This window comes from Grampus griseus, assembly GCF_964374135.1.
Source record: "Grampus griseus genome assembly, chromosome: 1".
Classification (NCBI taxonomy): Eukaryota; Metazoa; Chordata; class Mammalia; order Artiodactyla; family Delphinidae; genus Grampus; species Grampus griseus.
In genome coordinates this window covers 12,534,008-12,551,942 of record NC_139017.1, presented here as the reverse complement: position 1 = coordinate 12,551,942, position 17,935 = coordinate 12,534,008, and the positions used below count along the sequence as shown (strand labels likewise).

Sequence of the window (17,935 nt, the reverse complement as noted above, 5' to 3'; positions counted from 1 at the left end):
TTACAAAGTAAGCAATGCCAGTTAATTTACCAAATAATAAGTATTTTTTCAGTATTTAAATACTGATGAATCAAAAAGAAACATCATTTGCCTTTTAAAATCAATTTACAATGTTACCAACTGCCTGTAAACTTATGTTAATGTAACTTAAAACCAAAATGCATGAAAAATAGGGCCTTAAGAGAAAGAAAAATATTTTAAGTAAAATATCTTAATTGAATAAAGGAAATACTAACTATGGTCAAATAAGATCAAAATCATTATTACTATTTTACAGATGAGCAATGGTAACACAGTATTTCAAAAAGCAGCAAAAATATGAACTGTTTAATTCATATGTTTTCTTTTCAGAAAGGCAAATATGTAGAGAGTCACAAAAGAGTAGATACTTTGAAATTATTTAAATTATCTAAATATTATATTTGTCATTCAGGTATACTGGCATTGTATAGGAAAAAACCTAAACTATTTGACTTTTATTAGGATTTTGACCCCAAAGCATTTTCATATCTTCAAATATTTTAGTCATAATGGGAAAAACAATTCAGACAATGGTGTATGGCTTTTGATGTTAAAATTATATTTCATTCCTGGATAGGAATAGTAAAGATAACACAAGGTTAGGATAATATAAGCAGAGTAATTACAAAGTAGAAACAAAATACTACCATATCATTTTCAGGTTTATATGAGTTCTTCTTCATAGGAGAGAAGACATATTTCATTTTATTGATAAAAATAATTTGATAAAAGTAATAATTTGATATAAATCTACAATCTAACTGGGAAAGACCTTCCTACCTTCAAAAGAAAGTCTACCACAGTTATCTGTAGTGATTAATCTGGTTCTTAATTTACAGGAAACACAATTTATGGAATAGAGAAAAACATTAAAACTATTTTTAATTAGAAATTACTATAAAACTTAAAATGGTGATGAGACAATCATAATTAACTGACAGACAGCTATGAGTTAAAGCAATGGAAACTACAGAGAATTCTTGGCACTTAAAACTATTACTGTAATCAGGGTGAAATAGAGAATATACTAACCTGATAACCAACTACATGATTCTTTAAGAAGTGATTGGCAAGTGTAGGTACAATTTCAAAAGTATAATTTGGTTGATGATTTTGGAAGAAGTTTTGAAGGTGTTTGAATTTACAAATGGATTGACAGCATGTTATTTTTTTTAAAAGTTCATGACAAAAAATATGGGAATCACATAGGCTTGTGATAAATTTCCTTGCTTGTAATGAAAACTCACAGGGGTATAAGAATATAGATTAAAAGCTAATGGAAACAAAGTCTCAGAGTTCAGTAATTCTTGATCTAATATTGTTTACCTAAGTTTATTTTCTTTAATTCAAAAACTCTACTAATACTAATATTGTTGGCACCCTTGTTAAAGAGTAGTTGACCACATATTCATGAGTTTATTTCTGGGCTTTCTATTGTTCCATTGGTCTAGGTTTCTGTTTTTATACCAGTACCGTAGTATTTTGACTACTGTAGCTTTGTTAGAGAGTGTTATAAATTTGTCAAATTAACATGTAAGTGGAGCACAGGGTTTCAGAGAAGGTGAGCCATAGTTCAACAACAGACCACAGGAGGAACTGAAATAGAGAAGTACCTCACTCACCTCCAGGGGCTGCACTGGGAGGTCAAGGCAGAGTGCAGACCTGGGGCATGTGACTTGATTAGTGTCTATGAGTGGAGTGCTTCGGGGTTCCCCTGCTAAGGCCAGATTGGTCAATTCAAACCAAAGAGCAGGGTTTTGGTAAGCCCAATGGGGGTCTTATCTAAAGAGCACATAAAGGGAAGGCTCTGAGAAGCAGGGGATATTGTTGATCAGAAGGACTGCTGGGATGTCATATCAGGAACTTACATTTGCTTGTGACTCTGCAGGCTGCTACCTAGGTAATGTGCTTGCAGAAGGGGGCTAGTGCCAGTTTAAGGTCACTGCAGGCTGCTTGGCCAAACAAAATGGATGCCAAGGCAGCTACCATGTTGTTGCTTAGCTAAAGTCTGGACATGTAGTTTGAAATCAGGAGGTGTGATGTCTCCAGCTTTGTTCTTCTTTCTCAAGATTGCTTGGTTTTGTGGTTATATAAAACCTTTAGGATTGTTTTTCTATTTCTGTGAAAAATGCCATTGAATTTTGATAAGGATTACATTGAATCTGTACATTGCTTTGGGTACTATGGGCATTTTAACAATGTTAATTCTTCTAATCCATGAACATGGGATATCTTTCCATTTTTTTGTGTCTTCAGTTTCTCTCATTAAAGTCTTGTAGCTTTCAGTGTATAGATATTTCACCTCCTTAGTTAAATTTATTCCTAAGTATTTTATTCTTTTTTGCTGCTATTATAAATGACATCGTTTGCTTAATTTCTTTTTGATAGCTCATTGTATGTATGTAGAAATGTGTCTGATGTTTTTGTATGTTAGTTTTGTATCCTGCAACTTTACCAAATTCATTTTTTAGTTCTAACAGTGTGTGTGTGTGTGTGTGTGTGTGTGTGTGTGTGTGTGTTAGTCTTTAGGGTTTTCAATATACATAATCTACAAACAGGGACTATTTAACTTCTTCCTTTCCAGTTTGGAATACACAAGGAGAAAATGATGGTCTCTTCAATAAATGGTGTTGGGAAACCTGAATATTCACACACAATAATGAAATTGGACCCTTGTCTTACAGTATGCACAAAACTAAACTCTAAATGGATTAAAGACTTAAATGTAAAATCTGAAATCATAAAACTCTTAGAAGAAAACATGGAGAAAAAGCTCCTTGATTTTGATCTTGGTAATGATTTTTGGATATGACATTAAAAACACAGGCAGCAGGGCTTCTCTGGTGGCGCAGTGGTTGAGAGTCCACCTGCCGATGCAGGGGACACGGGTTCGTGCCCCGGTCCGGGAAGATCCCACATGCCGCGGAGCGGCTAGGCCCGTGAGCCATGGCCGCTGAGCCTGCGCATCTGGAGCCTGTGCTCCACAACGGAAGAGGCCACAAGAGTGAGAGGCCCGCGTACCGCAAAAAACAAAACAAAACAAAAAAAACACAGGCAGCAAAAGCAAAAATAAACAAATGATACTACATCAAACTAAGAGGCTTCTGTACAGGAAAGGAAACAATCAACAAAAAATAAAAAAGCAACATATGTATTGGGAGAAAACATTTGCAAACCATATATCTGATAAAGGTTAATAGGTAAAATATGTAAGTAACTCATACAACTCAATAGCAAAACCACAAATAATCCGATTTTTAAAGGGCAAAGGACCCAACTAGACATTTTTCCAAAGCCATAAAAATGGCCAAGAGGTATATGAAAAGGTGCTCACCATCACTAATCATCAGGGAAATGCAAGTCAAAGCAAAATCCTAACACCTGTTATGATAGCTATTATCAGGAAGACAAGAGATAACAAGCGCAGATGAGGGTATGGAGATAAGGAACCCTGCACTCTGTTGATGTGAATGTAAATTGATACAGCCACTATGGAATACAGTATGGAGATGTCTTAAAAAGTAAAAGTAAAATGACCATATGATCCAGCAATCCTACTTCTGGGTATATATCCAAAAGAAATGAAATCTAGGTATCCAAGATATGTCTATACTCCCATATTCATTGCTGTATTAATCACAGTAGTCAAGATATGGACAAGACCTAAGTGTCCAACAGCAGATGAATGGATAAAGAAAATGTAGTATACATATATACAGTGGAATATTATTCAGCCATGAAAAAATATTCTGCCATTTACAACAATGTGGATGAACCTGGAGGACATTATGCTAAGTGAAATAAGGAAGACAGAGAAAGACAAATACTGTATGATCTCACTTATGTGTGGAATCTAAAGAAGCTAAACTCATACAATTGTGGTTGCCAGAAACTGGTGGATGGAGGAAATGTGGAAATGTTGGTCAAAGGGTACCAACTCTCAGTATGAGATGAACAAGTTCAGGGGGTTTAATGTACGGCATGGTGACTATAGTTCATAATACTATATTGTATACTTGAAATCTGCTGAGAGAGTAGATCTTGAGTATTCTCACCACACACAAACACACACACACACACACACACACACACACACACACACGCAAAGAATAGTAACTGTGTGAGGTGAAAGATGTGTTAACTATGTTGACTGTGGTAATTATTCCACGATGTATACATATTATATCATGTTATTCACCTTAAATATATAAAATTTTTATTTGTCAATTTTACCTCAATAAAGCCAGAAAAAAACTCTACTAATAGAAACACAGACTATGACAATGTATTTAAATGATGTACATGTTTGTGTGTGTGTATGTATGTATGCACATATGTATGTGTGTTTCCTTGGATACACTTAAGTATCCAAGGAAACATCTAAATATATCTTTAATTCTTAGCTTGGCATTGTTCTTATCTTCATTTTCCTCCATGTGCTTTTTAATCAGCATTAATTTGTTTATTTTATTCCACACCTTTCTTTTTGCATTTCCCTACTTTACTAATTATGTGTTTATATAATAAAATTAATATCTTAGGCATATGTGTGTCTGTGTGTGTGCTACAGACAAAAATACCAAAACTACAAAGTGATTTCACTAAAAATAAACATTGATATTTAACAATGTAAGTTTTATAATGTATAACCCTAAGATAAACTACCAGTCCATCAGAAAAATTGGAAAGAAATTATTTCTATTAAAATTATCCTGAACCTCTAAATATTAAAATGTATAAAAGTCAAGTTTCAAAAAACACTTTTTATGGATATGATAATTGTGACTTGACTGTACTGGCAAAGAGACAACAGTGTATTAATTGTATAAAAACAGGGCACTTCTAAATTTGCTTTACTCATTAATTTAAATTTGCATTAAGCAATTTACATGTATGCCATTTTCCCCCTTCTATTTCCATGCTTTAATTAGCTTAATTTATCTGAAATCTCTAGATAGGTCACAGCTCTCAAGTACAATAAAATAGAGTAAAATGGGATTAATAGAAATTCATAAATTATCAATGTTCTTTGGAGTAATACATATATAATTTATTTCTTGTTGATACACAGCACATTTTTTAACATCAAGTAAATAGAAAAACCAATAGTGTTACATATAATACCCTTCTTAGCAAGATAACAGCATTACTTCAGAAAAAAAAAATCTGAGAATTCAGGGATATGGGCAGTACACGACATGTGTTTTACTAGAACACTATTTAACTAGTATGGCCTTTTGTATCACACTAATTAAAATCAATCCTCCTTACTGCCAGTTCTCCCTTCTGCCTTCCCTACATTGTTTTTATAGCATGCATCACCATCTGTGACACAGCACTTTTTAAAAAAATTTTTATTGGAGTATAGTTCCTTTACAATGTTGTGTTAGTTTCTACTGTATAGCAAAATGAATCAGCTATACATACACATATGTCCCCTCTTTTTTGGATTTGCTTCCCATTTAGGTCACCGCAGAGCATTGAGTATAGTTCCCTGTGCTATACAGTAGGTTCTCATTAGTTGTCTATTTTATACATAGTATCAATAGTGTATATATGTTAATACCCATCTCCCAATTCATCCCCTTGCCCTGGTGTCCATACGTTTGTTCTCTACGTCTGTGTCTTTATTTCTGCTTTGCCAATAAGACCATCTATACCATTTTTCTAGATTCCACATATATGCATTAATATACAATATTTGTTTTTCTCTTTCTGACTTAACGTCACTCTGTATGACAGTCTCTAGGTCCATCCACATCTCTACAAATGACCCAGTTTCATTCTTTTTTATGGCTGAGTAATATTCCATTGTATATATGTGCCACATCTTCTTTATCCATTCCTCTGTTGATGGACATTTAGGTTGCGTCCATGTCCTGGCTATTGTAAATAGTGCTGCAGTGAACATTGGGGCACATGTGTCTTTCTGAATTATGGTTTTCTCTGGGTATATGCCCAGTAGTGGGATTGCTGGGTCATATGGTAATTCTATTGTTAGTTTTTTAAGGAACCTCCATACTGTTCTCCATAGTGGCTGTATCCCTATTCTCCACACCCTCTCCAGCATTTGTTGTTTGTAGATTTTCTGATGATGCCCATTTTGACCAGAGTGAGGTGATACCTCACTGTAGTTTTGATTTGCATTTCTCTAATGATTAGTGATGTTGAGCATCTGTATGTCTTCTTTGTAGAAATGTCTATTTAGGTAATTGTTGATGCGTTTTTGTTTGTCTCCCCTCCTCCACACACTCATGCTGAAAAGGACGGGGTTTTATCCTTGTTCACTACTGTATCCCTGGGGCTAAGAACAAGGCCTGACACAAACAGCACTCAGAGATATTTGTTGAAATGTGAAATGTATCCACTAGTTGTTGTATGCCTTTTGTGTTTTTCTGAGGCTACTGTTTGAAACAGACACAGTGGGTCTTAATGAGAAATGTGAATTTATGGCCGGTGTCACCCAACCCAGCCACTAGGCAGAGGAGAGCACAGGAAACTCACCTGCCTGCCTTCAGGTTCCAGGAGACACACCTTCCCCAGGTGAGCAGGAAAAAGGGAGAAACACGGTCACTCTGGTGTCCGACCATTTGTTTTTCCAGCTTGCCCCCTCCTGATCGTCCCCCACAGCAGCTGCCTGCTCAGAACGATGGCAGGACCAAGTGTGGTCCAGGGTCAGCCTCCCAGAGATGGGAGGCCAGGGAACCTCGTCCCAATCACGGGATCCAGAGCAAATAACAGACATTGGCCCAGCACATCTGGGATCTGAGCTGGGCTCAGAGTCCATTTCCAAGGACAATCTACGTGTGACGCAGGGGTCACCGGGACTCACCCGTGGGTGTGTCTCCCTCCAGGGAGCTGCTGCCCGAGTTGAATGCAGGATGGTGGAAAAGGCCCTCTCAGCCCCCACCAGGCAACTGCACAGGGAACCCGCCAGCATCAGGACCAGCTTCCTCGCGGAAGCACCACACTCCATGGCCTTAAGCACGACACGGCGGGGAAACGCGGATGCCTGCCTACAGGGGTCCGTAAGGACATAATGCCGCCAGTGAGCGTGCCCTGCGAAGTCAGAGGTCATGACGTGGCCTGGGGCAGCAGAGGATGTGACCTGTGATGTCGAGGGGCGTGACCTGTGACGTTGGAGGATGCACGTGGACTCTCAGCTTCCCACGTTCCCACCACTGTGGAGATGGAGCAGCTGGAGAGTCCATGCGGACCCAGCTAGTTGCCTGTGAAAGGGTCACATCCTTCTTGGGGCTGGGGACCACCGCTACTGGGGGACTGCAGGCATCCCGGCCCCCATCACTCGCAGGCCCCAGGCCAGCAGAGGTCCCATCTGGTGGTCCAGCTGAGGTCAGTGTGCAGAACAGTGAGGGTGGTGGGAAGCGATGGACGCCTGGGCTCGGAGTTTAGGGGAGGGAAAAGGAAACCCACCAGGGACGCCACATCCCAGTGTCCTTTCTCTATTTAAAGTCAACTAAAAGGACATCTGCAAGTTTCTTTTCAACCCTTAAGTCCCCAAGGCCGATGCTCAGCCCTCCCTACTTTTCTGTTATAAACTCTTTAGGAAAATTTTTATTTTGAAAATTTTTTTGTGTGACAAAACGTACGTAACATAAAATTTACCATTTTAACCATTAAAAAAAATTGTTGAAGTGATAACCACTGTTAACACGTCATTAAAAAATTAAGTTAAAGTTAATAAAGTAGGAAAAACTTACACAATAAAAGACTTTTAAGTGATGTGCAGCAAATGAAAACCGTTACTAAGGAGTTTACACTTCTTCTGTTCATTCTTAAATCATTGCTTTTGCTTGCTAACTAAATTAAAGGCCTGTATCTGCTATTTAAAGAAAGATATATATGTATAAATCAAAGAAACAGAAAATGTGTGTCATTCAGAATTATTTTATTTGCAAGTTACTACAGGTTTGCAAATATACTTACAAAAACCTAATTTAACCAGCTTAAAGCATAACGGTGATTGATTGGCTTACACAAATAGAAAACCAAAAGTTAAGTCAGGTAAGAAGTTACCTGGCTGATGAAGGTTTTATAAAAGGCATAGTTTCTTTCCAGTTTTCCTCTCTGCCTTTCACCATGATTACTTCAGCAGTTAGCTGCTAAGAGCTTCTGTGGGCTAAAACTTTCTTGCTCAGGTCCAGTGGGAAGAGAATATTTCACTCCTGAAACCACAGTGAGGAGAGTGAAGAATTTTCTCTCCCAGATTCCCACTAAACATCTTCAAAATTAGCCATGGCTGAATTGGGTTATATAACAGTCCCTGAGGCCAAGTGTTTAATTGAGACCTTGGCACTGATTCTGAGATTGGAATGAATGTCACTGAAATAGCTTTGTTTCAAACGAGAGGAGAGATACCAAGGGATATCCCCAAGGTACAGTTAGCCTGGCAGATGTGGGATGAATGCTGGACAGCAAAATTGTGTGCCTGCTACAAAGGTTTAGTCTCTTTTGGGTACTTTGGCTTGTATGTCCTTACTCATTGCCAATCATAAGGTAAAATTGTAGTTCCTGTCTTGCTAGTTGTTTGGCATAGGGTGTCCAGCACTGTAGCTTGCTAATCGTTGAGTGGAGCTGGGTCTTAGTGTTGAGATGGAGATCTCTGGGAGAGCTTTCGCCATTTGATATTACATGGAGCTGGGAAGTCTCTGGTGGACAAATGTCCTGAACTCAGCTCTCCCACCTCAGAGGCTCAGGTCTGACACCCGGCCAGAGCACCAAGACCCTGTCAGCCACACGGTAGTCTGTGGTATTGGACCAGGCAGGCAGTTAACTTCTCTGTGCCTCAGATTTCCTTTCGTGCAGCACGTCCTTGCTCTAGAGGCCCAGTCAAGGGCAAGGGAAGGGCTGTTGCTCACAGGCTGTGCAGGGAGGAAGACTGTAAGGCTGGCGCAGGACGGTGGCACAGGACCGAACTTGCATATATATTTATAATTGTTATATCTTCTTCTTGGATAGATGCCTTGATCATTATGTAGTGTCCTTCCTTGTTTCTTGTAACATTCTTTGTTTTAAAGTCTACTTTATCTGATATGAGTATTGCTACTCCAGCTTTCTTTTGATTTCCATTTGCATGGATTATCTTTTTCCATCCCTTCACTTTCAGTCTGTATGTGTCCCTAGGTCTGAAGTGGGTCTCTTGTAGACAGCATATAGATGGGTTTTGTTTTTGTATCCATTCAACAAGCCTGTGTCTTTTGGTTGGAGCATTTAATCCATTCACATTTAAGGTAATTATCGATATGTATGCTCCTATGACCATTTTCTTGATTATTTTGGGTTTGTTATTGTAGTCTTTTCCTTCTTGTGTTTCCCACTTAGAGAAGTTCCTTTAGCATTTGTTGTAGAGCTGGTTTGGTGGTGGTGAATTCTCTTAGCTTTTGCTTGTCTGTAGAGCTTTTGATTTCTCTGTCAAATCTGAATGAGATCCTTGCCAGGCAGAGTATCTTTGTTGTAGGTTCTTCCATCACTTTAAAATATCGTGCCACTCTCTTCTGGCTTGTAGAGTTTCTGCTGAGAAATCAGCTGTTAACCCTGTGGCAGTTCCCTTGTAAGTTACTTGTTGTTTTTCCCCTTTTGCTTTCAATAATTTTTCTTTGTCTTTAATTTTTGTCAATTTGATTGCTTTGTGTCTTGTGTGTTTCTCCTTGGGTTTTATCCTGCTTGGGACTCTCTGTGCTTCCTGGACTTGGGTGACTATTTCCTTGGGTCAGCAGGTTAAACCTACAGTCTGCTCTTTACTCTGTGCCATGCATAAATTTATCCTGTCAGAAAAAAAATCTTTAAAATTAATAGCACGACCTATCATTTAAATTAAGGGAACGCTTTAACAATCCTTGCAATATAGACCACTTTTTTTCCCCGATTAGCTAAAAGAGGAAAAATTTGTCTGGCTGATTGGTTCATTAACTGCTTCATAATTGGCTTTTCAAAGAACTTGGTTGTCCTAGATCTCTATAGATATTTATCAGGTTTTTACATATTACTATCACTTTCTGTGCTTCTGTACCCTTAGAGGTAGCCAGGGGTAATTTTATATTTGAGAACTGAATTCCCTCTAACCAAACCAGTTAAAATTATAAAGAAATTCTCTAGGCCAGTATAAAGGCATCCAGTTCGATACATTTATTTTTTTCCCTTTTGTCAGGAAATGCAGTCTGTGACTACTCTGGTCCTAGTTCAAAAGAGTAAGCAGAAACCCCAGAGTTTTTTGATTTGGGGAGATTTCAGTCATAATTCCAATTCCGTTCCTCAGCATGTGTTTACACCTTTGTATACTGCCTGACAATTTTGAGATTTCAGTTAGTGTTGTAATCATTTCATTAATATTTTCTGTATTCAGTTTCATTCAAAGTTCTCCATAACTGTAATTTTTCTCTAATTCATTTATATTATTGTTTACTTTTCATTTCTCTCTTTTCCTTGATGTCGTTTACCTGTTTTGTAGTTGATTTAAAAGATCCACCCATTGTTTTGTATTTTTTGATAGCTTCATTTTTTTGCCATTAATTTCCACTTTCATCTGTATTAATTTGATCTGCTTTCTTTCATCTTGTTGTATTCTTCATCTTCTGTCTTGTTAAATAAAATTAAATATTTAAATTATTTAATTTTGGGCCTTACTCATAAATCCAATAGTTGATTTATAAGAACGTAATTGCTATGTGTTAGAAACTATATAAAATTCAATTAATTAAAAGTAAAAAATCAGTTGAGACATAATTGAATAAATAAAAAATTGAATAGCACTTTTTCTTCCTTAAATCACATATCCAGAAATTAAGAATATTATTTGGTGCTTATTTTGCATATATATACATATATGTATAAATAAATTAGATACCTAAATTTGTACAATTTCTGATATAATAATAGCTGATATTTTGTAGTGCTTACTGTTGGTTTTTTTAAAATTAATTAATTTATTTATTTTGGGCTGCATTGGGTCTTTCTTGCTGCGTTCGGGCTTTCTCTAGCTGTAGAGAGCAGGGGCGACTCTTTGTTGCAGTGCATGGGTTTCTCATTGAGATGGCTTCTCTTGTTGTGCAGCACAGGCTCTAGACGCACAGGCTTCAGTAGTTGTGGCTCGCAGGCTCTAGAGCACAAGCTCAGCAGCTGTGGCGCACGGGCTTAGTTGCTCCACGGCATGTGGGATTTTCCTGGACCAGGGCTTGAACCTGTGTCCTCTGCATTGGCAGGTGGTTTCTTAACCTCTGTGCTAGCAGGGCAGCCCACTTACTGTGTTTTTATGTTACTATTTTTTTTTAATTTTATTATATTTGAGACTCCTGTTTTTTTTTAATAAATTTATTTGTTTGTTTTATTTTTGGCTGTGTTGGGTCTTCATTGCTGTGCACGGGCTTTCTCCAGTTGCAAAGAGCAGGGGCTACTGTTCGTTGCAGTGTGCAGGGTTCTCATTGTAGTGGCTTCTCTTGTTGCAGAGCATGGGCTCTAGGCGTGGGCTTCAGTAGCTGTGACGCATGGGCTAAGTTGCTCTGTGGCATGTGGGATCTTCTCGGACCAGGGATCTATCCCGTGTCCCCTGCATTGGCAGGTGGATTCTTAACCACTGCGCCACCAGGGAAGTCCCTGGGACTCCTATTTAATGTGGATCTATAAAGATCAACCTCATTAATTTGCTTGTATATGTACCAACATGTCATATTTGTGAATGTTTAGGTTGTTTCAGTTATTTTGTCATTGCAAAAATGTTTCAATAAATATTCTCAAGCTTCATACAGTATTTTATATCTGCCCTGTCAAATATGGTAGCCACTGGCATATGTAGCCTTTTAAATTGAAATATGTTTCTTATAAAATAAAACTAAGAGTTCAGGTTCTCAGCACAGTAGCTAAGTTTCAAGTGCTCAGTAACCACATCTTGCTAGAGGCCATGATATCAGACAGACAAGACATAGAACATTTCCACCAACTGAAAGTTCTGTTGGCCAGTTCTGATTACACATTTCTAGCAGGTATTAATATTGGAAAGGTTTTGAGAACTAAGATTTCATGTTTAAGTGTTTGTACATTTGAAATTTGCATGCAGTCAAATAAAGATGATTGTAGAATTTAGCTGTCACACTACAATGCATGAAATTATCTAATTTTCCATGTTTCATCAACAGTGGATATTACCTTTTAAAAACATTTTTTCTCAAAATAATAGGAAAAATAGTTTCTTGTTACTATTATAGTTTTTATTAATGTGATTATCAGTGAGTTCATCACTCATATTTGTTGAAATTTGCATTTCTGATTCTTTAAATTTGTTGTTATCTCTTTAAATATTCTATTGAATATCCTTTTATACACAGAGATTAATAAATTATGAGGCATGCATTTACCTTTTTGATTCTAGTCACATCTGTGTACATTTTCAGTATTTTTATCTAGAACCAGCAGTAAGTTTATTTGTTATTATGCCATTTCTCAGTTTCCCTTGCTTCACAGTATTTTTTTCATAATATCCATGTTGTTGCTTTTCTTCACATTCATCCGCTATATGGGAAGGTCTATACAGCTCTTGTCTTAATAGGTAAGATGAAGGAATTGACCTTGAATTTCACTTCCTGTTAACTGGCACCATTTCCAGATTCTATTTTCAAATCTGTAACAGAAGGGAAGGTTGGTGTGCAGTTCCTAGTCCAATTCCCTATTTCTGGCAATTCTTCATCTTCTGGCCGTGCTCTACTTTGATTAAGTGTTTTTCCCAACATTGTTTCCAGGTTTTCTGGTATCAAGCCAAAGAACTGAGCCAATGTTGTACACTGAGGACTGCACTCGTCAGCCAGCACTGCGACCAGGTAATGTTTTCTTTGCCCTTACTTAACAGCAATTTACCTGTGCGAGGTCCCACTCTCCTCACAATGCACTTTGCCGTCACCTGTTTTTTCCTGTGTTCTTCCAGTTATTAGCAGTGATTTGAAATCTCCGTCTCAGGGAACAGCTCCAAACCAGTGTTTCAGAGAGGGTCTCCTCTTGTCAGAGAGTCTGTGTCTCAGTTAGTTGGTCAGTGGTGGTAGAATTATGGAACAGCTTAACGCTTCTAAAATAGGCTTTTAGAAGATTAGGGATTTAATCTATGCGTTAAAGCCTGGCTCTATGTCTTTCTGCTTTTCCTCCATCTAACTCTTAACTATCTCATATTAGTGTCAATTCATACAAGACACCAATATTAGGTTATCTGTCAGAATTACTATAGAAGGCTGCTAAGGGTTTTAAAAATATTTCACTGTATCTCCATCAGTATTTAATGAATAGTTGTGGAAGGCTCCCTTGGGGCCTGCAAACCAGCTGTCATTTTGAACCAGAAATCTCTGATCATAAAATTTCAAAAATAATATCTTTTACTATAGCTGACAGTAAATTCTTAGCACGGAAGCTGTTCTGTGTGGCAGAGATTCATTTTAAAATGCATTTGATGTGTCAAAATTCCTCTTCAATTACGTAAATTGAGGGATTGAAGTACATTAATTTCAAGGATTCCTGTAAAAAAGAGCCATATAAGAGAATTCCTTAGTGAAAAAAGCAAGTTTCTAAGAACATCTCTTTTAAAAACTAAGTGAATTAGTGGGACATGCATATATTCTATAGATGCTCCTTACATTTGTTTAAATAAAATATTTTAAATACAATGTCTTACATTATTATCTGCACATAATCTTTTGTGGTACCAAAATTATTAATCAGTTGATGGCTCAGTTTCAAACTACAATCCTCTACTTGCCGAAATATGTCTGTGTTTAAGGAACTCAACAATAAACAGAAGTCACATATTTTATTACCCTGTAGAATATATTTTAAAAATTCTCAGGTGTGTTGTGCAAATCTGGTTTTCAAAAGCATTTTTTTTTTTTTTTTTTGCTACGCGGGCCTCTCACTGTTGTGGCCTCTCCCGTTGCGGAGCACAGGCTCCGGACGCGCAGGCTCAGCAGCCATGGCTCACGGGCCAAGCCGCTCCGTGGCATGTGGGTTCCTCCCGGACCGGGGCACGAACCCGTGTCCCCTGCATCGGCAGGCAGACCCTCAACCACTGCGCCAGCAGGGAAGCCCCAAAAGCACTTTTAACAGTAGGCAAAGTGTATTGTTTCGAGGAGAAAAAGAACATAGCTCTCTACTTCAGAACATGGTTTATGAAGTATAAGGTTTTTTCCTCCATAAAAATAGTATCAGCCTTTCTTGTGCAAAATGTCTAGATGTTGCAGCCCTGAAAAAAATCAAGAATACAACTCTTCTGATAGAAAATACTCGTTCTGTTTTTCACTACAGTGACAATGGCAAATGACTGAGGGAAACTGCCATCTCTTATAGTCAAACTTTTTCCATATTTTTGTACTTAGAATGTGATATGTTTATAATTCGTATTAAATTGTACTTTTTAATAAAAATTATAGCAGTATATAAAATTAACATGTGGTAGAAAATAATTATAGCTGTCATATTTTTAATCTGTACCAGAAACTGTAGGAAGAAATCTTAATAAATTATCTTATATATTTTTCTCAAACATCCTGCAGAGGAAGAGATTTATAGCCCTGTTTTGTTTTTTGGATGTGGTATCTTTGTGTCAGATAACTGTTGAGTGACTTATCAGGACCACAGAACAATGGACTATATTCCATAAGCTTAGTCCTCAAAAGACATTGGCTGTTGGTATCCCTACAGTTAAGTCCCTTAAAAACTTACAGACACGCTATAAAAGATATATGGAATACTGTTAAAAATAAAAGTCTAGTTCACAGTGATTTACTCTATATCAAATGTTTTTTACAGAAATTATTGTAGTTTTATTCTTCAATATTATACAAATTTTCAAAGTTCCCTTTTCTTTGTACTTAGATGCTTATATATACAATTTGATCATTTGTCTTCTAGAGTAAGTAAATATTATGGAAAATTTCCAAAGTCAGTGGTGAAATTGTGACATTAGTCTGTATAAAATAATAGGTTCTACTTGGGTTAATAATTGCATGGGTCCACTCCAGTGATATGTAAACCTATAATTTTATGTCTAAAAATTAGTTATGGATATCATTCAGGTTTACAGTCCAACCGGGGACATTTAGAGTTGTGACTCCAAATCAGCCAACAAGCTATCAAAAGTAGGTATCTTTAAGTATGGTTGTATTTCAACACATTTCTCATTATGTGGTCTATAATACAATGATACTTATAGATTTTTTAAAAAAAAATTTTACTCAAAATAATAAGTTCCATTTATTGAGTTTTTTGTTCTCAGTGCTGATCAAGTTTCTCTAGTTTAACAACTATATATACAATTTTATGCAAATGAGGAACATTACAAATTACTTTGTGTAATGGTAGCTCCTATAGGATGTTAACCTGGAAATTTCAGTGTGTTAACATAAGAAATGTTTATTTTTATGCAATGATAATTTCTTTTCCTTCACTTAATTAAATCCACTTTTTTTTTTTAAACCTATAAGGTACTTTATGGCTCTCTGCTGACTCCATTTACACGTTCTTCCCTATCTAGATTCACTTTCAATATGCACTTACACATTTTCTTCTAGCCCAGCAGCAGGTAATATCCCAAACTTGGATCAATGCAGTTTTCTGCCTTTAAAAACACACACATAGACACACATACACACACACACATACACACACACACACACACACACACACACACACACACACACACACGTTGATGAGTGCTGAAGAAAATAATGCAGTAATGCACCAGCACAGGTTGTAGTCATTATACATTCTTAGTACATCATGAAAGGGGTTCTTAATGCTTTCTGACACTGCAGTTGTTCCCTAATTAGCTCTTTACAATATTCTCCACAGTAGCTGTTTCAAATTCCTCAATTCCCTTGAAATTTTTAACCTGGTTACCTAGGATAAAATATGGAGATAGAGATAGAGACAGAGATAGATAGATAGGCATCTCAATTTTCCATTTAAAAATCTTAAAAACCTATTGCTTGAAAACCCTTAGTAATTGCAAAAGATAATGGCAGCTATTTTATGATAAAACCTTCTGTATAATGTTGAAATATGTCAACCTTTCTGGCTTAGTTTAGCCAAACCTTGTGAAAATGAAGAACATGAAACAATATGTCAATATTTATTGAGAATTCATTCTTTAACAGATATTGTTATAGATACCATAAGTATGTTAATGACTATAATTCAAAAACATTTTGAAATAAATGCTATTATTACATGCATTTGATAAATTTGGAAACATAATGGATAAGTTAGTCAAGGTCACACAACCAGGAAGTGGTGACAAAGATTCAAATCTTGCCCTAAAGATCACACTCTTAACTGCTATACAAATAGATTTTTCTTATCTTTTGGCTTTCCTGTCTTTGTTTATTGACTCTGTGGACTTTGATGCTCTTTTCTTAAACTAAACAATGCTTATGAAAATATTCATTTAAGGTACTTTTAAGTGCATTGAGGAATACATGGCTACATTAATTTAAAAAGGAGATCAATAAGCACAGTCTTATTGAATGTTGGTATATAGCTAGTATAAGGCTTATTTTTAATTTTCAACAACACCTTTAAAGACCATACTGGTTTGAGCTTTTCTGATAAAAATATTGATTTCTCTTCTATCAACATCAAATTCTCTCTTTCCACAGCACAAGTTTTCTATTTAATTATTTAATTATTTTCTGTGTTTTAATTTTGGCACATCATACAATTAATATTCCCTAAGTTCATAATCACTTCTCACACTAAATATCTTAATTTGTGTTCTCCCATGTCACAGAATGCCCTTTGCATATCTAAATCAAACTTTCCTTTACTGCTAGATTGAATATGACCTCCTATATGAAATATTATGCATGTGTTCATCTTATTTGTATCTTGTCTCTCAAACATTAAGGCACTTTAAGTCACCTCATTCAGATTAATATTTGTATTATCAGTTACTTGGATACTTTTATATTTCAAATAAAAAAATACTTAGCTCAAACTCTGATTTCTGTATTTCAATTACATATTTCAACATTTTATTCCTATTTAGTACATTAACTTTTACTTTTTTAAAAACAAACTTCTGTATAGCATTCTATCATATTAACATATCAGAAGTTAGAGAATAGTTTATATCAGAAGTTAGAGAATAGTTTATATGTAAATTCAGTACCTCATATATAAATCAGCACAGTACTAGTATTCAGTAAATGTATTCATTGATTATTAATTGTTATATTTAACTACAATAAATATATATACATTTTGGATGCACATATTAGCTTACACTATTTCTAAAGAAGTATGTTTAATATAAAATGAGACTACCAGAATATTGATGTAATCAGTATTCCTTCTATGTACTTCACAAATTATGAGCATTTCTTTATTTTTCTTTTCTTTTTATTGTGTACTTTTTGTATCTGACTTGCACCATGCTGGGAAATTCACCTGATATTAATGTTAATTCATTTTTCAAGGTTAAGAGAAGTAATAGCTTTCGTTATCTGTAGTAATCATGTAAATGCATTAAAGCACATAAAGAACACAAAAACTAAAATTTCTTATGAATGCCTTTTTTTAATTAAAAGCTTAGACTATTAAAAAAATAAATATCTGAATTAATAGAGGTCAGTGAAACTCTGCTCTGTGATTTTACCACTGTTAAGCTCCTTTCAGTCACATATACAAGCCAACTATAAAAATGACAAAAGATGAAATGCTTTGTTTACAAATCTGATGACGTGTTTCCATTATTGAGGTCACATAGAAGAGATGTTTTGGCTGTCTGCCAGTGCCATGTGGGTACTTAATTCCATTTTTATTTGGATCTCTGTGACCTAGTCTTCACGGCTACATCAATGATAAACGAACATCTCATTTTAGTAACATATACTATAGTAACTGGTATCTGCAGTTTGGCACATTGCTA

At 36.1% G+C, this 17,935-nt stretch overlaps 1 pseudogene across 1 annotated transcript in view; it reads left to right on the top strand.

Annotated features, from left to right (window-relative positions):
• Positions 1-7,134: 7,134 nt before the first annotated feature.
• Positions 7,135-17,935, top strand: part of LOC309835191 (poly(A) polymerase type 3-like) — a 127,628-nt pseudogene continuing 116,827 nt past the window's right edge. Inside the window, exons 1-2 of the transcript in view lie at positions 7,135-7,374; positions 12,771-12,848. The product of the transcript in view is annotated as a poly(A) polymerase type 3-like (transcript). The remainder of the gene's footprint in view (positions 7,375-12,770; positions 12,849-17,935) is intronic.